A 23,651-nucleotide genomic window follows, 5' to 3' on the forward strand; every position below is an offset into this window, starting at 1 on the left:
GCTTGGGGTGGATAAGAGAGTTCATTATCTTGGAGAAAGGGTTCATAGTAGGAAGGTGGTTCTTCTTGGTGATGGTATGGAGATGATGTGTATTGAGGTGGTTCTTGGTAATAATCATGATAGGATTGTGGTGGTTCTAAAGGTTCTTGCTCATAATGGTCATAAGAATATGGTATGGGTAATTGGTTATATGATGGATATAGGTCACAAGAAGGTGCTTGGTAATGAAAGGCTTGTGAGAATGGTTGAGGTTCATGTTGAGGATAAGAGTCATAGGCATATGATGGTGGTAGTTGATTTTCACATAAAGTTTTACCATAGCCATTGAATTGACATGCATTAGGATGGTGATTATACCTATAAGTATCCGGAGGTTGTTGCCAATAAGAGTGATCAATTCCTTGAGGCTCCTCCCATCTTTGATGGTTCCATCCATAATGAGTGTCATCATTGAAGTTCACATCTCCTACAACACAATTAGAACCAAACTCATAGCCAAAGTGAGAATTCATGATAGCAAAAACAAAAATAAAAGGTACAAAGACAAGGAGATAAAATCTAGCTACTAAATCAAACAAGCAACTTATTCACAATATTCACATATATACAATAACCAATAACCTAACACCATTGCAACTCCCCGGCAATGGCGCCATTTTGATGAATGGATTTTTGACGGTTTAGAATTCACAAATGAATTTTCGTTGCAAGTATAGTTTCTAAACCAACAATAATCCTTTTATACAAAAATTTGTTTGTTACAAGTAGAAACCCCTAATAATCCTAATAACCGAAGTATTCAAACCTCGGGTCGTTCTCCCTACGAATTGCAATAAAGTGTCTTGTTATTGGTTATGAGGTGTGTTTTGGGATTTTTGAGATAGGGGACAAGAAATGTAAATTGCAATGAAAATAAACTAACAACTATGAAAGCTCTTGGCAAGGTTATGAGAATTGGAAGTCCCATCCTCATTATCCTCCTCAATTGTGATGAGAATTGTCCATTGTTACCACTTAGTTAACCTCTAACCATGGGGAAAAGTCAAGTGGATGAATCAACTTGATTCCACAAGTCCTAGCCAACTCCCAAGGGAAAGACTAGCTTTAGTGGTATCCAAATCAATTAGAAACTTCTAATTGTCAATCAACAAAGGAATTAGATAACTCAAGAGTCACAAATTACTCCACCTAGGCCAAAAGGAGAAAAATCTATACTATAATCCAACCAAGCATTTCATCAAACACTTGGAAGACACAAAAGAAAAGCATAGTAAATTGACAACTAGAATGAAATGTAACAATAATTATTGCAAAGAATTAACAACAACAATCAAAAGAAACACAATTATAATGAATTACCTCATATTGAATTGAAAGAAAATAGAAAGAACAAGAGTAGATCTACAACAAAGCATGAGAACAAAATAGAAGAAATTACAACAAAAGAATAGAAGAATGATGATTGCAACAACAAGGAATTGAAAGATAGAAGAAGATGAAAACATGTACCAAAACCTAGATTTAAGATTATTGAACTAAACCTAATCCTAATTCTAGAGAGAAGTGAGAGCTTCTCTCTCTAAAACTAACTAATCCTAATCCTAATGTGTGAAAATGAGCAAAAGAGTGAAAAAGTGATGTAGTCCTTTCAATCCTTGGTCCTTTTATGCATTTTGGTGCCAAAGTTGGTTGCACTGGGCCCCACAGCTTCTCAGAAATCACTGGGCACATTTTCTATTTAAAAATCATGTGCGGCCACCGATGCGTACACGTACAGTGCGCGTGCGCTTCCCTTGAGTTTTTGCGATCCACGCGTGCGCGTACAGTGTGTGTGCGCGTGGATGTTGCATCTCAAATCTTTGGCTTTTTCATGTGTTCTCCACTTTGCATGCTTCCCTTTTTACTCCTTTGATCCCTTCCTAGGCTTTTCAACATGAAATCACTATCAAACACATCAAGGCATCTAGTGGAATCAAAGGTGACTCAAAATCATCAAATTAAAGGTCTAAAAGCATGTTTTCACCTTTAGGCACAAATAAGGGAGAATCACAAAATCATGCTATTTCATTGAATAAATGTGGGAAAAGGTTGATAAAATACTCTAAAATAAGCACATGATAAACCCTAAAAACGGGGTTTATCAACTCTCTTCAGAGACTCTTTCCAAGACTCCTATTGGGATGTCCCCGTACCAGTTAGTGTATGGTAAGACCTGTTACTTGTCAATTGAGTTGGAGCACATAGCATATTGGGCAACAAAGTTTCTCATCTTTGATGCCAAGGCTGCAAGAGAAAAAAGGCTCCTTCAACTAAATGAGCTTGATGAATTCAGAAATTCAGCTTATGAGAATGTCAAGCTCTATAAAGAAAAGACCAACATATGGCATGATAAGAAGATAGCCACCAGAGCTTTTGAGCCAGGCCAAAAAGTTCTTCTATTCAATTCAAGGCTCAAGCTCTTTCCTAGGAAGCTAAAATTGTGATGGCCAGGACCTTTTGTAGTAACTAGAGTGTCTCAGTTTGGTCATGTGGAACTTCAGGAAGTAACCTTAGATAGAAGGTTCACTATCAATGGCCAGAGGCTGAAGCATTATCATGGAAGCGAGGACGATCGCCAGAGGTCTGCTCATCTGCTGACATTTCAGAAGTTGAACGTTAAAAAAGCACTTGCTTAGAAGCAACTGATGGACCGGATTTACACTATATCAAAATATAATGGATCCGTCTTTGGCAAGTATACCAAATTGTCGTCAAGTAATAACTCACAGTAGAGTGAGGTCGAATCCCGCAGAGATTGATAGATTGAGCAACTTTAGTTAATGGGTGAATTAGTCAAGCTAACTAATATAATTTGTTGAGTGCAGAATTTTAAATAGCATAAATGTAAATGACTTAAAGATAAAGGAAAGCTCTAAAGTGCAGAAAAGTAAATGACAAGAATGTAAAGTGCTGGAATGTAAATGACTGAATTGTAAATGGGGAATGGGTAATGGCAGAAATTAAGGAAAGCTATAAAGAATAGGATAGATAAGAATAGGGAAAATTCATTAGGATTGGGAGATGTTTCTCTCTTTGGATCAAATCTAGATCATCTCATCTTCAATCATGCAACTCATTGACCTCTTGGAAATCATGATTGATTGAACCCCAATTCCTTGGTGATTCAATCTCTCAAATCTTGATAATCAGCCAATTCCTTGGTCTAATTGCTCATGAAGGGAGATAAGCTTGGTCCCCGATTATACCACAAATCCTCATAGATCCAAATAGTGGGTGGATTTTATGTCACCATATCCAATCCCAAAACCCAGATCTACTCAAGTGTCAGAAGGGATTTCAAGCATGGTTCCATGTTTCCTTTTCCAAGGTTCCCATGAAACCCAGATTGCATTCAACCTCTTTTCCAAGATGATTGAACACTAGACTTGAGAAATGAAATTCTTTCTAGCAAATCAAAGAGAAGATGAAGAGAAGAAGAAATTCACTATCATTAATCCATCAAGTACAACAGAGCTCCCTCTCCCAATGAGAGGGAGTTTAGCTACTCATATCTTAGAGAAAAGTACAAGAGATGGAAGAAGATGAAGTAAAGTAAAAACTACTACTAGCCAACCCCACTAACCAACTGATCAACCCCTTTCTTAGTACTCTCAGGGGATATTTATGCTACTCCTATACTTAAAAAATGAAAATTACAAAAAGAAAAAAATGACAATTAAAAATAAAAGGAAAACTCATTAAAATGCACCATGTGCCTGGCGTGTGAGCGGCGTGCCATGCCCAGCTCCTCAGCTTGGCTTGGCGTGCCACACCTGGCTCCCAAGTGGCATGCCTCCTTTGTTTAGCTAGCCTGGCATGCCATGCTTTCGAGCTCAAATGGCACGCTGACGAATGGATTTTTGCTAGTAAAGAATTCACAATAAATTCTCGTTGCAAGTATAGTTTCTAAACTAACAATAATCCTTTCATACAAAAGTTTTGTTTATCACTTAAGCAAACCCAATAAAAATAATAAACCGAAGTATTTAAACCTCGGGTTGTCTCTCAAGGAATTGCAGGGAGGTGTCGTTATTATTGGTTATGAGAAAAGTATCTTTCTGGGTTTTTGAAAGGTTTGAACAAGGAATGTAAATGACAAGAAAGTATACTAATGATCATGAAAACCCTTGCAAGGTATGAGAACTGGATGTCCTATCCTAGTTATCCTTATCAATTGTGATGAGAATTGTCTATTGCTCCCACTTGGTCAACCTCTAACTATAAAGGTATGTTAAGTGGATAAGTCAACTCCTATGAAAAGACTAGAGTTAGGGAAATTCAAATCAATCATCAAATTTCAATTTTCAATCAACAAAGGAGTTTGATAACTCAAGCGTCTCCAATTACTCAACCAAGCTAAGAATGTAAAAAGCTAGATAAAAATCATAACATGAAATACTTCAAATTGCATTAAATAGAAAATCAAATTAAACATGAGAATTCATAAATTAAATTAGAAAAATAAATAAACTAAAGTACTAGAACAAATAAAAGTAGAAGAGAAACTAAATTAAAGGAACATTGAACCTGGAATTGAGAGAAGAAATCCTAAATCATAAAACCTAAGAAACTACATCTAAAACCTAAAATTGTGAATTATGAAATTTGTATTGAGTCTCTGCTTGTCCCCTGGCTTTAGTCTACATTTCTGGGCCGAAAACTGGGTCAAAAACAGCCCAGAAATTGCTGGGGGCGAATTCTGATGCGTACAGGTCGTTGGATTTTCTACAAAACGATGTGTGCGCGTGATGCACGCGTGCGCATCATTTAGCTGTATGGCCACTATAGCGAATTATATATCATTTCGAAGCCTCGGATGTTAGCTTTCCAACACAATTGAAACTGCCTCATTTGGATCTCTATAGCTCAAGTTATGGTCACTTAAGTACGAAGAGGTCAGGCTGGACAGCTTTGCAGTTCCTTCAGTTTCTTGTATTCCTTCCACTTTTGCATGCTTCCTTTCCATCCTCTAAGTCATTCCTACCCTATAAACCCTGAAATCACTTAACACACATATCAAGGCATCGAATGGTAATAAGAGAGGTTTAAACATAGCAAATTTAAGGCCAAAGAAGCATGTTTTCAATCATAGCATAAAATCAGGAAGGAATTGTAAAACATGCAAATCCTATGAATAAGTGTGAGTTTAGTGGGTAAAATTCACTCAATTAAGTACAAAATGTACCACGAAATAGTGGTGCATCAAATCTCCCCAAACTTAAACATTAGCATGTCCTCATGCTAAACTCAAGGAGACAAAAAGAATGAATGGGGAAAAGTAAGACTCATGTAATGAAATGCAATGCAACCTATGTATGAATGCAACTATATGCTAAGATGCTTCTGTCCACTTGGTTAAAAGAAAACAAGTTCTTCAAGACAAATATAAATCAAATTTCACCAATTCAAATCATGAAAGAAGGGAACATAGAATCAAGCATTGAACCCTCACTGGTAGTGTATGTGCACTCTAATCTCTCAAGTGTATAGGGTAGTCCACTCTAGTCTTCTCTAATCATGCTTTCTAAAACTTTGTTCTTCATCTACCCAAATCAACAAATATTTAATGCACCAATGCAAACATCATGAGGTCTTTTCAAGGTTGTAATGTGGCTAAGGTAAGGGTGAGGATATATGTATCGCTAAGTGAGCTATAAATTGAATCTTTGAGTAACCTAAGCTATCACCTAACATACATACACTCTATATAACTCTAGAATCATGCCTAGCTACCCAAAATTCCCACTTTTGCATCACACACTCATGTACCAAATTTTCTTTAATTTAATTTTTTTTATCACATGCATTGATCTTTTATTAAACTTAGCATTGGGGGTAATTTTATCCCCTATTTATTTATATTATATATATATATATTATCTTTTTTTATTTTTTTTATTTTTTATTTTTTATTTTTTTGATAAAAAATATAAAAGTAAACATAACATATCAATGCACAAGGATTTTTAATTTTTCTGGTCTCACATGAGTATGCACCCAAATTTCCAATATTTAAATAGAGTAGAAACATAACACATTCCCTATTAACCCAGGTTTCCCACAGTTTCCCACACTTAATTGATACACAATCTCTAACTTAAGCTAACCAAAGATTCACTTGGGATAATTAATTGTTTTTCTGCTTAAGGCTAGTGATGTGGTAAAATATAGAACAGAAGGGGATTAAAAAGCTCAAGGTGGTTAACAAAGGTGATTGAAGGGGTAGGCTATTTGGGATAAGTGAGTTAATAACAAATGATGGCCTCAATCATATGCATGCATATAAATACATTAAACATTGGACATATAGAGTGGAACAAAATATAGATTACAATCATAGAGAAGGAAACACACAAGAATAAAATGTTATGGTTAAATAGTGTAACCATGTAATTAAGCTCAAATCTCACAGGTTGTGTGTTCTTAGCTATAATTCATGTTCCAATTTATAGTCTTCAACCAAGTTTAGCATTTAAATTTTCAATTTAAATTAGTGAAATATTATAAAATAGAGTCTTGAAAAGAAATTTATTACTTTAACCAAGCAAACATACATGCAAACAATTATTATCATGTAATCTATCCTATTTAACAAAAAAACTAAAATGTTGGTGTTAAGAGAGAGAGCTTACCTCCGGAAGTCAGGTACTGACCGACCTCTCCACACTTAAAGCTTGGCACCGTCCTCAGTGCCGTCATTTAGGAACAAAGGGGGGCTGGTAACATCATCTCCACAGTCGGGGTTGTCATGGCTCCCGGTGCTGGTAGGTGAAGTGGAGTCCGGAGTGTCTGGTTCCTCTTCAGGTGGGTGGTTGCCAACAATCAGCTCCTTGAGGTATATAAATTGGCACTTGTGACGGTGCTCCATTCGCTTTGCCTGCCGGTCTAGCCGGTCCAACCTCTGAATTATCTGAAGGAGCAGCTGATTTGTTGAAGGTTCTTGTGCTTTTCGTTCCTCTCCTCGCCGGTGGCTTGTTAGAGGCTCTCTCTGTACCCTTCCTGGTGGCCATGCTGAAAAGGGAGAAGAGAAAGAGGCATGAAGTCAAAGGGATAGAGCAAGGAAGAGGGTAGTACGAGTGATAATCATGCCAAGGTAAAGAAGAATGTCATTAACAGATGGTCGCGACTCCATGCAGTTAGGACATCAATGAAAATATAGCATGATAAATTGAGGCAATTAAATGCAAGATGTTTATTGACATGCTGGCAAAGGCATGAGTAGCATAGATCAAGCATTAAAGGCCAAAATGTATTATCAGTCGCAACAAACTAACAATCACATTTGTGTTGACAATTATTTTTAATCAATAAAAGATTGCAAGGGTTTTGTGAAAAACAGGCAGTAGAGTAGAGGGATAGAATGATGAACAATTTACAATGCCATACAGGCTTTTCACAAACACCTGGTATGCATGTAAAATATGTTAGGGAAGGTAGGAATTTCAACATGCATGCAATCCAAAAATTAATATTAATTGTCAAATCACTCTTGATGATATCACAAGCTCAAGTATAATAATATAAGACCCAAATAAAGCTCAAACACCAATATAAAAATTAACGCATACAGAAAAAGAAAAGAATGGAAAAGAAACCATAAATAACTAAGCATGAAAGAGAAAAATTGTTGAAGAAAGAAAAGTAATTAAATGCAATAAGAAGAATGAAGGAAGAAAGGAGAAGGGAATGAAGAATCGGGACGCACGCGCGCACAAGGCACGCGTGCACGTGAGAAATCTATTCACCATGCGACGCGTATGCGTTGCCCACGCGTACGCGTGGGTGATCTTGGAAGCAAAAGGATGCACACGCGTCGTACGCGTGATAACCCGCGCGGCTCCAGCACCATGGCATCATAACTCTCTGTTCAAGCACCTGTTTACGCCGATTTGCAATCCCATGCGTACGCGTCAGGGACGCTTACGTGCGGATTGGAAAAAATGCAGGAGATGCATACGCGTGCAGCACGCGTATGTGTGGGTTGGCTGTGCGCCAGGCACGCCTCTGGCGTCGTTCCAGCAGAACTCTCTGTCTATTTGCGCATATACATACGACGCGTGCGCGTCATAGACACTTGTGCGTTGATCTCTCTTTTTTTTTTAATGCAGAATGCAAAATGTAGCATGCAGATGAATATGCAGAAATTATGAATGAACACTAATAAAAATAAAATAGAATAAAACTAAGAATAAAAATGAAAGATCATACCATGGTGGGTTGTCTCCCACCTAGCACTTTTAGTTAAGGTCCTTAAGTTGGACATTTGGTGAGCTCCTTGTCATGGAGGCTTGTGCTTGAACTCGTCTAGGAATCCCCACCAATGTTTGTAATTCCAATGGCCTCTAGGATCCTAAACTAGGCACAAAGAGCCTTTAAGCAAGATTAAGCAAATGACAAGGCCCCAAGAGTGTTGATTGCTAGACTGAATTCCGGGGTCCCAAACCTTGCTTTTGCACCCGTCTTCTTGTTGACCATCTTTGTTCCAACCGGGTGGTAAGCAATCCGAATTCTCACTGAGGCATCCAAACAGCTTCCTAGACCCATACAATTTAGTATTCTTCCAACCATGATAATTCAGCCGTGAGCTTCCTACCACAATGAACCTAGGATTGTGTTGCCAACCACTAACCATCTCCCTCTTACTCTTAAAGCCACAAAGAGCTCTAAGCTGACCATCTGTCTCAAGTAGCCCATATTCAAGTGGGAAGGTACAGGTTAAGGATAAGTATTTTACCCACTTGAATGTTGTATTAGATGGTAATGGCTTTGGGAAGAGGTCTCCAACAGCTTTGGCAAGGTGATTTCAAGCTCCATTCCCTTGTGCCCTTCCTTGACAACTTCCACCTCTTTGCAAGCTTCTTCAATTCCAACCTCTTCTTCTTGGTAGCTTTCTTGCAATTCAAACTCTTCTTCATGGCTTACCAAGGGCATGGAGATTGTGCTTCTTCTTCTTTAATCTCCATCTCTTGATCAACCCCTTCAAAGTCTTCAACCATGAAATGCCTTAGAGGTTGTACACCCTCCTCAACATCAACATCAAACACCTTAGAAGGAGGCTCTATGGCTTGAGGTTCCCATGGAGGCTCCGCATCTCCTAAGTCTGCAACCACTTCCTCTTCTGTGATAATTTCAGCTTTTGATGATCGGATAATTTATACGCTTTTTGGCATTGTTTTTACATAGTTTTTAGTATGATGTGATTAGTTTTTAATATATTCTTATTATTTTTTAAATAAAAATCACATTTCTGGATTTTATTATGAGTTTGTGTATTTTTCTATGATTTCAGGTATTTTCTGGCTGAAATTGAGGGAATTGAGCAAAAATCAGATTCAGAGGTTGAAGAAGGACTGCAAATGTTTTTGGATTCTGACCTCCCTGCACTCAAAGTGGATTTTCTAGAGTTACAGGAGTCCAAATGGTGCGCTCTCAATTGCGTTGGAAAGTAGACATCCAGGGCTTTCCAGAAATATATAATAGTCCATACTTTGCCCGTGTTTAGATGATGCAAACTGGCGTTCAACGCCAGCTCTCTGCCCTATTCTAGAGTTAAACGCCAGAAACAGGTTGCAAAGCAGAGTTAAATGCCAGAAACAGGTTACAAACTGGCGTTTAACTCCAAGGAAGACCTCTACACGTGAAAGCTTGAATGCTTAGCCCAAGCACACACCAAGTGGGCCCGGAAGTGGATTTCTACATCATTTACTTATTTCTGTAACCCTAGTAACTAGTTCAGTATAAATAGGACTTTTTAGTATTGTATTTACATCTTTGGATTATCTTTTGATCCTTTGATCACATTTAGAGGGCTGCCCATTCGACCATGCCTGGACCATTACCACTTATGTATTTTCAACGGTAGAGTTTCTACACACCATAGATTAAGGTGTGGAACTCTGTTGTTCCTCATGAATTAATGCAAAGTACTATTGTTTTTCTATTCAATTCAAGCCTATTTCTTCTCTAAGATATTCATTCGCACATAAGAACATGATGAATGTGATGATTATGTGACGCTCATCATCATTCTCACTTATGAACGCGTGCCTGACAAACACTTCTGTTCTACATGTAAACAAGCTTGAATGCATATCTCTTAGCCTCCTGATTCACGATCAGAGTCTTCGTGGTATAGGCTAGAACTATTGGCGGCCATTCTTGAGATCCGGAAAGTATAAACCTTGTCTGTGGTATTCCGAGTAGGATCCGGGAAGGGATGGCTGTGACGAGTTTCAAACTCGTGAGTGCTGGGCATAGTGACAGACGCAAAAGGATTACTGAATCCTATTCCAGCAGGATCGAGAACCGACAGATGATTAGCCGTGCGGTGACAGCGTATCTTGGACCATTTTCACTGAGAGCACGGGAAGTAGCCATTGACAACGGTGATGCCCTACATACAGCTTGCCATGGAAAGGAGTATGAAGGATTGGGTGAAGACAGTAGGAAAGCAGAGGTTCAGACGGAACAAAAGCATCTCCATATGCTTATCTGAAATTCTCACCAATAAATTACATAAGTATCTCTATCTTTATTTTACATTTTATTTATCTTTTAATTATTAAAACTCTATAACCATTTGAATCCGCCTGACTGAGATTTACAAGGTGACCATAGCTTGCTTCAAGCCGAGAATCTCCGTGGGATCGACCTTACTCACGTAAGGTTTATTACATGGACGACCCAGTGCACTTGCTGGTTAGTTGTGCGAAGTTGTGACAAAGAACTAAGATTATGAACGTGCGTACCAAGTTTTTGACGCCGTTACCAAGGAATGAACGATCACGATTTTCCCACACCAAGTTTTTGGCGCCGTTGCCGGGGATTGTTCGAGTTTGGACAACTAACGGTTCATCTTGTTGCTCAGATTAGGTAATTTTATTTTAATTTTAAGCTTTTTATTTCTTATTTTCGAAAAATACAAAAAAAAATTTCTTCTTTTTTGTTTTTCCCAAAATAATTTTCGAAAAATATAAAAAAAATTTGAAAAATAAATTATTCTATGGCTTCAGAATTTTTAAGAATGAATTCTAGAGTTTCACGATGATCTGTTGAATTCTGGCTGGCTCTGAAGCCATGTCTAATCCTTTGGACCGAGATTTCAACCTATCATCACAAGAGTCCGTGGATTCTCATCTAATCAGCTGTTATATGTCTGATTTATATCTGCTGAAGCTTGGCTGGCCATTGGCCATGTCTAGTATTTTGGACCGGAGCTTTCACTAAAAGCTTGGCTGGCTAGTGAGCCATGTCTAATTCCTGGACCGGAGCTTTAGACTAACATTGTATGATTCCTGGAATTCTCGTTAAAAATTTTGAAATCCTTAATTTTATTTTTCCAAATAGTTTTTGAAAAATCCAAAAAATTTTAATAAAATCATAAAAACCAAAAATTTGATGTTTCTTGTTTGAGTCTTGTGTCAAATTTTAAGTTTGGTGTCAATTGCATGTTTTTAAAATTTGTGCATTTTTCGAAAACTCATGCATGTGTTCTTCATGATCTTCAAGTTGTTCTTGACAATTCTTCTTGTTTGATCTTCATATTTTCTTGTTTCGTGTATTTTCTTGTTTTTCATATGCATTTTTAATTTGTTAGTGTCTAAACATAAAAAAATTTTTAAGTTTGGTGTCTTGCATGTTTTTCTTTTCTTAAAAATTCTCAAAAATAAGTTCTTGGTGTTCATCTTGACATTCAAAGTGTTCTTGATGTTCATCTTGACATTCAACGTGTTCTTGCATGCATCATGTGTTTTGATTCAGAATTTTCATGTTTTGAGTCTTTTTATTGTTTTTCTCTTTCTTCATTAAAAATTCAAAAATAAAAAAAATATCCTTCCCTTATTCTCTCATAAATTTTCAAAAATTTGGTTTGATTTAGTCAAAAAGTTTTTAAATTTAATTGTTTCTTATGAGTCAAATCAAAATTTCAATTTAAAATTTCTATCTTTTTCAAATCTTTTTCAAAAATAAAATCTTTTTCATTTTTTCTTTCATATTTTCGAAAATTTTAAATTTTGATTTTCAAAAGCTTTTTCTTATTTCCAATTCATATTTTCGAAATCAATGCTAACAATTAATGTGATTGATTCAAAATTTTTAAGTTTGTTACTTGCCTAGTAAGAAAGGTTCAATCTTTAAATTTTAAAATCATATCTTTTTGTTTCTTGTTAGTCAAGTAATCGACTTTAATTTTCAAAATCAAATCTTTTTAAATTTCTTTTTCAAATCTTTTTCAAAATAAGTTTCAATCACATCTTTTTTAAAATCAATCTCAAAATCTTTTCTAACTTCTTATCTTTTCAAAAATTGATTTTCAAATCTTTTTCAATTAACTACTTGACTTTTTGTTTGATTTTAAAAGTTTACTTTTTCAATCATATCTTTTTCAAAACTACCTAACTAATTCTCCCTCTAATTTTCGAAAATCACCTTCCTCTTTTTCAAAATTCCTTTTTAATTAACTAATTGTTTTAACTTTTAATTTAATTTAATTTTTCTTTTTTAAAATTTTTGAATTTTAATTTTAATTTTAAATTAAAAACAAAAATATTTTTATTTTCTTTTCAATTATTTTTGAAAATTTTTCTCTCTCATCTCCTTCTAATTATTTATTTATCTACTAACACTTCTCTTTCTCTTAAAAATTCGAACCCTCTCCCTCTTTCTGTGTTCGAATTTCTTTTCTTCTTCTACTCACATAAAGGAATCTCTATACTGTGACATAGATGATTCCTCTTCTTTTCTGTTTTCTTCTTTTTCATATAAGCAGGAACAAGGATAAGAACATTCTTGTTGAAGCTGATCCTGAACCTGAAAGGACTCTGAAGAGGAAGCTAAGGGAAGCTAAAGCACAACTCTCTGGAGAAAATCTGACAGAAATTTTCGAAAAAGAAGGAGACATGGCCAAAAATAATAACAATGCAAGGAAGATGCTTGGTGACTTTACTGCACCAAATTCCAACTTACATGGAAGAAGCATCTCAATCCCTGCCATTGGAGCAAACAATTTTGAGCTAAAGCCTCACTTAGTTTCTCTAATGCAATAGAACTGTAAGTTTCATGGACTTCCATCAGAAGATCCTTTTCAGTTCTTAACTGAATTCTTGCAGATCTGTGATACTATTAAGACCAATGGGGATGACTCTGAGGTCTACAGGCTTATGGTTTTCCCGTTTTCTGTAAGAGACAGAGCTAGAATATGGTTGGACTCTCAACCTAAGGATAGCCTGAACTCTTGGGATAAGCTGGTCATGGCTTTCTTAGCCAAGTTCTTTCCTCCATAAAAGCTTAGCAAGCTTAGAGTGGATGTTCAAACCTTTAAACAGAAAGAAGATGAATCCCTCTATGAAGCTTGGGAGAGATATAAGCAACTGACCAAAAAGTATCCTTCTAACATGCTTTCAGAATGGACCATCCTGGATATATTCTATGATGGTCTGTCTGAATTATCAAAGATGTCATTGGACCATTCTGTAGGTGGATCCATTCACCTAAAGAAAATGCCTGCAGAAGCTCAGAAACTCATTGACATGGTTGCAAATAACCAGTTCATATACACTTCTGAAAGGAATCCTATGAGTAATGAGACGCCTCAGAGGAAGGGAGTTCTTGAAATTGATACTCTGAATACCATATTGGCTCAGAATAAAATATCGACTCAGCAAGTCAATATGATTTCTCAGATTCTTAATGGATTGCAAGCTGCTTCCAACAGTACTCAAGAGGGATCTTCTGAAGAAGAAGCTTATGATCCTGAGAACCCTGCAATAGCAGAGGTGAATTACATGGGGGAACCCTATGGAAATACCTATAATCCCTCATGGAGAAATCATCCAAATTTCTCATGGAAGGATCAACAAAAGCCTCAACAAGGCTTTAATAATGGTGGAAGAAACAGGTTTAGCAATAGCAAGCCTTTTCCATCATCCACTCAGCAACAGACAGAGAATTCTGAGCAGAATTCATCTAGCTTAGCAAATATAGTCTCTGATCTATCTAAGGCCACTCTAACTTTCATGAATGAAACAAGATCCTCCATTAGAAATTTGGAGGCACAAGTGGGCCAGCTGAGTAAAAGAGTCACTGAAACTCCTCCTAGTACTCTCCCAAGCAATACAGAAGAGAATCCAAAAAGAGAGTGCAAGGCCATTACCTTACTTGGTGTGGCCGAACCCAAAATAGAGGAGGAAGATGTGAATCCTAGTGAGGAAGACCTCTTGGGACGTTCACTGACCAATAAGGAGTCTCCCTTTGAGGAACCAAAGGAATCTGAGGCTCATCTAGAGACCATAGAGATTCCATTGAACCTCTTTTTGCCCTTCATGAGCTCTGATGAGTATTCATCCTCTGAAGAGGATGAAGACATTACTGAAGAACAAGTTGCTAAATACCTTGGTGCAATCATGAAGCTTAATGCCAAATTATTTGGTAATGAGACTTGGGAAGATGAACCTCCCCTGCTCACTAATGAACTAAATGCATTGGATAGGCATAAATTACCTCAAAAGAAACAGGATCCTGGTAAATTCCTAATTCCCTGTAACATAGGCACCATGACCTTTGAGAAGGCTCTGTGTGACCTGGGGTCAGGAATAAACTTAATGCCACTCTCTGTAATGGAGAAACTTGGGATCTTTGAGGTACAAGCTGCTAGAATCTCATTAGAGATGGCAGACAACTCAAGAAAACAGGCTTATGGACTAGTAGAGGACGTGCTAGTAAAGGTTAAAGGCCTTCACATCCCTGCTGATTTCATAATCCTAGACACTGGGAAGGATGAGGATGAATCCATCATCCTTGGAAGACCCTTCCTAGCCACAGCAAAAGCTGTGATTGATGTGGACAGAGGAGAGTTGGTCCTTCAACTGAATGAAGACTACCTTGTGTTTAAGACTCAAGGTTCTCCTTCTGTAACCATGGAGAGTAAGCATGAAAAGCTTCTCTCACTGCAGAGTCAACCAAAGCCCCCACAGTCAAACTTTAAGTTTGGTGTTGGGAGGCCATAACCAAACTCTAAGTTTGGTGTTGAACTCCCACATTCAAACTCTAAGTTTGGTGTTGGGAGGTCCCAACAATGCTCTGAACATCTGTGAGGCTCCATGAGAGCTCACTGTCAAGCTATTGACATTAAAGAAGCGCTTGTTGGGAGGCAACCCAATGTTATTTAATTATATCTATTTATTTTCCATTGCTATTTTATGTTTTCTTTAGGTTGATGATCATGTGGAGTCACAAAAACTACAGAAAAATCAAAAACAAAATAAAAAATAGCTTTAAAAACAGCTCACCCTGGAGGAAGAACTTACTGGCGTTTAAACGCCAGTAAGAAGCATCAAACTGGTGTTAAACGCCAAAAACAAGCACCAGACTGGCGTTTAACGCCAGAACAGAGCATGGAAGTGGTGTTAAACGCCAGCAACAAGCAGCAAGCTGGCGTTTAACGCTAGACATGCATACTAAGGGCGTTTTACACGCCTAATTGGAGCAGGGATGTTAAGTCCTTGATCCCACTGGATCTGTGGACCCCACAGGATCTCTTCAGGATCTGTGGACCCCACAGGATCCCTACCTTTTCTTCTCTCCTCTTCACACCTTTTCATAACTCTCTGCCACAAATACCCTTCACCAATCACCTCAATCACTCTTCCCCATCACCTCTTCACCACTCACATCCATCCTCTCTTCCCAAAACCCCACCTACCTCTTAAATTCAAACTCTTTTCCCTCCCAAACCCAACCCTAATGGCCGAACCCTAAACCTTCCCCCACTCTTATATAAACCCCTCATTCCTTCTTCATTTTCACACAACACAACCCTTTCTTCTTCCCCTTGGCCGAATACACACCTCTCTCCCTCTCCTCCATTTTTCTTCTTCTTCTCCTTCTTTATTTCTTCTTTTGCTCGGGGACGAGTGATAAACACATATTTTATGATATATTTTGTGCTTAGTTTGAGTGATTTATTCAATCCTTCACCCACTTATTCATATTAATTGCATGGTTTTATTTTCCCTTCCTTATTATGTGATGTATGTGAAAAACATGTTTCCTATGCTTTAATATTAATTATTTTAATTACCTTTATTTCCATTCGATGCCGTGATTAGTGTGTTGAGTAGTTTCAGATCTTCTAAGGCAGGAATGACTTAAAGGATGGAAAGGAAACATACAAAAATAGAAGGAAAGCACAAAACAGAGTTCTTGGAGAAACTGGCATCCACGCGATCGCACGGGCGACACGGACGCATGGCAAGCGCGAAGAAGCAGCGACGCGGCCGCATGACTGACGCGACCGCGTGCCCCGAGCGCAACACATATGATGTGGTCGCATGACTGACGCGACAGCGTGACAAGGAAAACTCTGAATGACACGACCGCGTGACCCACGCGGACGCGTGACAGAGGCCACGCACCAGAAATTGTAGAAAGCACTCCCAGCGAATTCTGAAGCCCTTTTTGGCCCAAATCCAAGTCCAGAAGGCATAGACCAGAGGTTATGAAGTGAGGGAATGCATCCATTCAAAGAGAGTCTCCACTTTAGTTAGTTTTCATGATTTAGATTTAGTTTACAGAGAGGTTCTCTCATCTCTCTTCTCTCTTTAGGATTAGGATTTAGAATTAGGATTTTATTCGCTTTCTGGATTATCTCTTTATCAGATTCAATATTCCTTTTTATTTACTTTTGCAATTTGATTTATGAATTCTTCCATGTTACAGATTACTCTTTTGAATTAATGTTATTTGAGGTATTTCAGTTTAATATTGCTTTCTTTTATTTACATTATTGTTATTTCCATCTGAAGACATTTTTATTCCAGTAGATTTACTTTTCTCCTTTTGGTCTTGGTTAAGAAATCAGTAACTCAGGAGTTATCAAACTCAAACATGAATGATAATTGTTATCTTTGTTAATTAAATTGAACTTCAATAATCCCAATCTTTTCTTAGGAAATAAATAGGATCCGAAGATCAAACCAATTAATCCCTTGACCTTCCTTTATCTTAGTAAAGGTTAACAAAGTGGAATTAAGATTCAATTCTCATCATCATTGATAAGGATAACTAGGATAGGACCTCTAATTTCTCATACCTTGCCAAAATTTTATTTACAGTCATTTATTTATTTTACTTGCCATTTAAATTGCTTGTTCTTCATTTACTTTAATTGCTAATTAAACCATTCGCTCCTCATTCTCAAAACCCCAATTTACAATCTCCATAACCAATAATAAGAACATACTTCCCTGCAGTTCCTTGAGAAGACGACCCGAGGTTTGAATACTTCGGTTATCAATTTATTTAGGGGTTTGTTACTTGTGACAACCAAAATGTTTGTTCCTTGAGACAATATCTACAATGCGACTGTTTTTATAAAATTCTTTACCACCATAAAATCCTAAGGTTAAAATGGCGCCGTTGCCGGGGAACTGCAATCGTGTGCCTTATTATTGATTATTGTAAATATTTTTCTTTTACTTGTTTATTTGTCTTTAATTTTTCCCTTTTTATTTCTATTAGCTACTATGAATTCTCACCCCTTTCGCTTTGAGTTTGGTTCTAATGTTATTGAAAGGAATGGAAGTTATAACAGGAACATGCATCAAGGTCAGAACAATCAAAGATGGATGGAGCCAAGAGGATCTGATCAACCCTTTAGGCAACAACACCCTCCAAGATATCATGGACAAAAACCATTCTACAATGCATACCAAGCAAATAGACATGGTGGACAACCTTGTAATCACCAACAAGCCCCACCCTGTGCTCATAGGCCATCCTCTCAACGTAACTTTGAACTACTACACTCACAAGCTCCTTTTCACCATTCGCCACCACATGATCCGCATTTACCCCGATTTCAATCCAATTACTCCCAAACACCATGGTGCACGAAATTGTGATCTCCAGGCTCGAACAAATCCTGGTAATGGCTCCAGAGCTTGGTACTCTGATCTTAATTAATAATTGTCACAACTTCGATACAACTAACCAGCAAGTGCACTGGGTCGTCCAAGTAATACCTTACGTGAGTAAGGGTCGAATCCCACGGTGATTGTTGGTATGAAGCAAGCTATGGTCACCTTGTAAATCTCAGTCAGGCGGATATAAAATAATCATGGAGTTTTCGAAAATTATATAATAAAATAGGGATAGAGATACTTATGTAAATCATTGGTAGGAATTTCAGATAAGCGAATGGGGATGCTTTTCGTTCCTCTGAACCTCTGCTTTCCTGCTATCTTCATCCAATCCGTCTTACTCCTTTCCATGGCTGGCTTTATGCAAGGGCATCACCGTTGTCAGTGGCTACATCCCCTCCTCTCAGTGAATAATATGCTCACGCACCCTGTCACGGCACGGCTATTCATCTGTCGGTTCTCGATCATGCTGGAATAGGATTCACCCTCCTTTTGCGTCTGTCACTAACGCCCAGCACTCGCGAGTTTGAAGCTCGTCACAGTCATTCAATCATTGAATCCTACTCAGAATACCACAGACAAGGTTTAGACCTTCCGGATTCTCTTGAATGCCGCCATCATTCTAGCTTACGCCACGAAGATTCTAGTTAGGAGATCTAAGAGATACTCATTCTAGCTTCATTCATGTAGAACAGAAGTGTTTGTCAGGCACGCGTTCATAAGGGAGAAGGATGATGAGCGTCACACATAATCATCACCTTCATCACGTTCTTGGGTGCGAATGGATATCTTAGAAGCGAAATAAGAAGAATTGAATAGAAAACAGTAGTACTTTGCATTAATCTTTGAGGAACAGCAGAGCTCCACACCTTAATCTATGGAGTGTAGAAACTCTACTGTTGAAAATACATAAGTGAAGGTCCAGGCATGACCGAGATGGCCAGCCCCCTAAAACATGATCACAGGATCAATACAATCCAGGATGCCTAATACAATAGTAAGAGGTCCTATTTATAATAAACTAGTCACTAGGGTTTACATGAGTAAGTAATTGATGCATAAATCCACTTTCGGGGCCCACTTGGTGTGTGTTTGGGCTGAGCTTGAGTGTAGCACGTGCAGAGGCCATTTGTGGAGTTGAACGCCAGTTTCTGTGCCAGTTTGGGCGTTCAACTCTGGTTTTGGATCCTTTTCTGGCGCTGGACGCCAGATTTGGGCAGAAGGCTGACGTTGAACGCCAGTTTACGTCGTCAATTCTTGGCCAAAGTATGGACTATTATATATTGCTGGAAAGCCCTGGATGTCTACTTTCCAACGCAATTGGAAGCGCGCCATTTCGAGTTCTGTAGCTCCAGAAAATCCACATTGAGTGCAGGGAGGTCAGAATCCAACAGCATCAGCAGTCCTTTTTCAACCTCTGAATCTGATTTTTGCTTAAGTCCCTCAATTTCAGCCAGAAAATACCTGAAATCACAGAAAAACACACAAACTCATAGTAAAGTCCAGAAATGTGAATTTAACATAAAAACTAATGAAAACATCCCTAAAAGTAACTAGATCCTACTAAAAACATACTAAAAACAATGCCAAAAAGCGTATAAATTATCCGCTCATCACAACACCAAACTTAAATTGTTGCTTGTCCCCAAGCAACTGAAAATCAAATAGGATAAAAAGAAGAGAATATACTATAAATTCCAAACTATCAATGAAACAGAGCTTCAATCATATGAGCGGGACTTATAGCTTTTTGCCTCTTGAATAGTTTTGGCATCTCACTCTATCCATTGAGGTTCAGAATGATTGGCATCTATAGGCACTTCAGATTTCGAATAGTGTTATTGACTCTCCTAGTTCAGTATGATGATTCTTGAACACAGCTTCTTTATGAGTCTTGGCCGTGGCCCTAAGCACTTTGTTTTCCAGTAATACCACCGGATACATAAATGCCACAGACACATAATTGGGTGAACCTTTTCAAATTGTGACTCAGCTTTGCTAAAGTCCCCAATTAGAGGTGTCCAGGGTTCTTAAGCACACTCTTTGTTTTTGCTTTGGACCTTGACTTTAACCGCTCAGTCTCAAGTTTTCACTTGACACCTACACGCCACAAGCACATGGTTAGGGACAGCTTGGTTTAGCCGCTTAGACCAGGATTTTATTCCTTCAGGCCCTCCTATCCACTGATGCTCAAAGCCTTGGGATCCTTTTTATTTGCCCTTGGGATCCTTTTGGATCCTTTTTATTTTTTTTTTCGCCTATTTTTTTTCTTTTTTTCTTCTTTTTTTCTTTTTTTTTCTGCAAGCTTTGTTCTTTGCTGCTTTTTCTTGCTTCAAGAATCATTTTTATGATTTTTCAGATTATCAAATAACATGTCTCCTAGTCATCATTCTTTCAAGAGCCAACATATTTAACATTCTTAAACAACAACTTCAAAAGACATATGCACTGTTCAAGCATACATTCAGAAAACAAGAAGCATTGTCACCACATCAATATGATTGAACTAAGTTCAAGGATAAATTTGAAACTCATGTACTTCTTGTTCTTTTGAATTAAAACATTTTTCATTTAAGAGAGGTGATGGATTCATAGGACATTCATATCTTTAAGACAAAGTTACTAACTACTAATGATCATGTAGTGAAGACACAAACATAGACAGGCACATAACATAGAAAACGAAAAACAGAAGAAAGAAGAACAAGGAATGAATCCACCTTAGTGATGGTGGCGTTTCCTTCTTGAGGAACCAATGATGTCCTTGAGCTCTTCTATGTCTCTTCCTTGTCTTTGTTGCTCCTCCCTCATTGCCTTTTGATCTTCTCTTATTTCATGCAGCATGATGGAGTGCTCTTGATGTTCCACCCTTAGTTGTCCCATACTGGAACTCAATTCTTCTAGGGAGGTGTTGATGTGCTCCCAATAGTTTTGTGGAGGAAAGTGCATTTGAGGCATTTCCAGAATCTCATGGTGATGAGGTTCTTGCGCCTCTTGAGCTCCATGACTGGGCTCTCTTGCTTGCTCCATCTTTTTCTTAGTGATGGGCTTGTCCTCTTTGATGAGGATATCTCCCTCTATGTCAATCCCAGCTGAATTGCATAGGTGGCAAATGAGGTGAGGGAAGGCTAACCTTGCCATAGTGGAGGACTTGTCAGCCACCTTGTAGAGTTCTTGAGGTATAATCTCATGAACTTCCACCTCTTCTCCAATCATGATGCTATGGATCATGATGGCCCGGTCTATAGTAACTTCAGACCGGTTGCTAGTGGGAATGATTGAGCATTGAATAAACTCTAACCATCCTCTAGCTATAGGCTTGAGGTCCAATCTTCTTAGTTGAACCGGCTTGCCTTTGGAGTCAATCTTCCATTGAGCTCCTTCTACACATATGTCCATAAGGACTTGGTCCAACCTTTGATCAAAGTTGACTCTCCTTGTGTAGGGGCGTGCGTTCTCTTCCATGTATGGCAAGTTGAACGCCAACCTCACATTTTCCGGACTAAAATCTAAGTATTTCCCCCGAACCATTGTAACATAGTTCTTTGGATCCGGGTTCTTACTTTGATCATGGTTCTTGGTGATCCATGCATTGGCATAGAACTCTTGAACCATTAGGATGCCGACTCGTTGGATGGGATTTGTTAGAACTTCCCAACCTCTTCTTTGAATTTCATGTCGGATCTCCGGATACTCATTTCTTTTGAGTTTAAAAGGGACCTCAGGGATCACCTTCTTCTTGGTCACAACATCATAGAAGTGGTCTTGATGGGCTTTAGAGATGAACCTTTCCATCTCCCATGACTCGGATGTGGAAGCTTTTATCTTCCCTTTCCCTCTTCTAGAGGATTCTCCGGTCTTAGGTGCCATCAATGGTAATGGAAAAACAAAAAAGCTATGCTTTTACCACACCAAACTTAGAATATTGCTCGCCCTCGAGCAATAAACAAAAGAATAGAAGTAGAAGAAGAAGAAATAGAGGAGAGGGAGAGGGTGATGTGGTTTGGCCAAGAAGGGTATAGAGGGGTTGTGTTGTGTGAATTTGATGAAGAATGGAGGGCTATATATAGGGAAAGGAGGGGGGGTTAAGGTTCGGCCATATGGGTGGGTTTGGGTGGGAAATTGGTTTTGAATTTTGAAGGTAGGTGGAGTTTATGAGGTAGGTTTATGGGAAGAGTGGATGGATGTGAGTGGTGAAGGTTTAGTGGGGAAGAGAGATTGAGGTGATTGGTGAGGGGTTTTTAGGGAAGAGTGTTTGTGGGGTTGTGTGAAAGATAGTGGTGAGAAGAAGTGAGTGGAGGTAGGTGGGGATCCTGTGGGGTCCACAGATCCTGAGTGGATCCTGTGGGGTCCACAGATCCTGAGGTGTCAAGGCATTTACATCCCTGCACCATTAGGCATGTAAAAATGCCTTTGTATCCAACTCTGGGCGTTCAGCGCCAGGTTGGTGGCCATTTTGGGCGTTCAACGCCCATTTGTGTGCCATTTCTGGCGTTGAACGCCAGAACCATGCCTGTTCTGGCGTTCAGCGCCCAGAAGCTGCCCATTTTGGGCATTCAGCGCCAAAACCATGCTCTGTTCTGGCGTTTGAACGCCAGGCAGATGCTCCTCCAGGGTGTGATTTTTCTTCTGCTGTTTTTGATTCCGTTTTCGATTTTTATATTTATTTTGTGACTCCACATGATCATGAACCTAAGAAAACATGAAAAACAATAAAAATAAGAATGAGATAAACATTGGGTTGCCTCCCAACAAGTGCTTCTTTAATGTCAATAGCTTGACAGTGGGCTCTCATGGAGCCTCACAGATGTGCAGAGCTTTGTTGAGACTCTCCAACACCAAACTTAGAGTTTGGATATGGGAGTTCAACACCAAACTTAGAGTTTGGTTGTGGCCTCCCAACACCAAACTTAGAGTTTGACTGTGGGGGCTCTGGTTGACTCTGCTTTGAGAGAAGCTTTTCAAGCTTCCTCTCCATGGTTGCAGAGGGAGATCCTTGAGTTTTGAATACAAGGGAGTTCTCATTCCATTGAAGGACTATTTCACCTCTGTCAACATCAATCACAGCTCTTGCTGTGGCCAGGAAAGGTCTTCCTAGGATGATGGATTCATCCTCTTCCTTTCCAGTATCCAGGACTATGAAATCAGTAGGTATGTAAAGGCCCTCAACCTTTACTAATACATCTTCTACTTGTCCATAAGCCTGTCTTCTTGAGCTGTCTGCCATCTCTAGTGAGATTTTAGCAGCTTGCACCCCATAGATTCCCAGTTTCTCTATTACAGAGAGGGGCATGAGGTTTATTCCTGAACCAAGGTCACACAGAGCTTTAAAGATCATGGTGCCTATGGTACAGGGTATTATGAACTTTCCAGGATCCTGTCTCTTCTGAGGCAATGTCAGTTGATCCAGATCACTTAGTTCATTGATGAACAAGAGAGGTTCAACTTCCCAAGCATCAATGCCAAACAATTTGGCATTCAGCTTCATGATTGCACCAAGAAACTTGGCAGTTTGCTCTTCAGTAACATCCTCATTCTCTTCAGAAGAGGAATATTCATCAGAGCTCATGAAGGGTATAAGGAGGTTCAATGGAATCTCTATGGTCTCTAGATGAGCCTCAGAGTCCTTTGGTTCCCCAGAGGGAAGCTCCTTATTGATCACTGGATGTCCCAGGAGGTCCTCCTCCTTGGGAT

The 23,651-nt window shown here is 38.6% G+C and overlaps 1 non-coding gene across 1 annotated transcript; it reads right to left on the minus strand.

Moving 5' to 3' along the window:
* Positions 1 to 13,331: 13,331 nt before the first annotated feature.
* Positions 13,332 to 13,439, minus strand: LOC112752844 (small nucleolar RNA R71). Its single transcript, XR_003177256.1, has one exon. It is a non-coding gene; the product is annotated as a small nucleolar RNA R71 (small nucleolar RNA).
* Positions 13,440 to 23,651: the final 10,212 nt, after the last annotated feature.

This window comes from Arachis hypogaea, chromosome 15 (genome assembly GCF_003086295.3).
Source record: "Arachis hypogaea cultivar Tifrunner chromosome 15, arahy.Tifrunner.gnm2.J5K5, whole genome shotgun sequence".
Classification (NCBI taxonomy): Eukaryota; Viridiplantae; Streptophyta; class Magnoliopsida; order Fabales; family Fabaceae; genus Arachis; species Arachis hypogaea.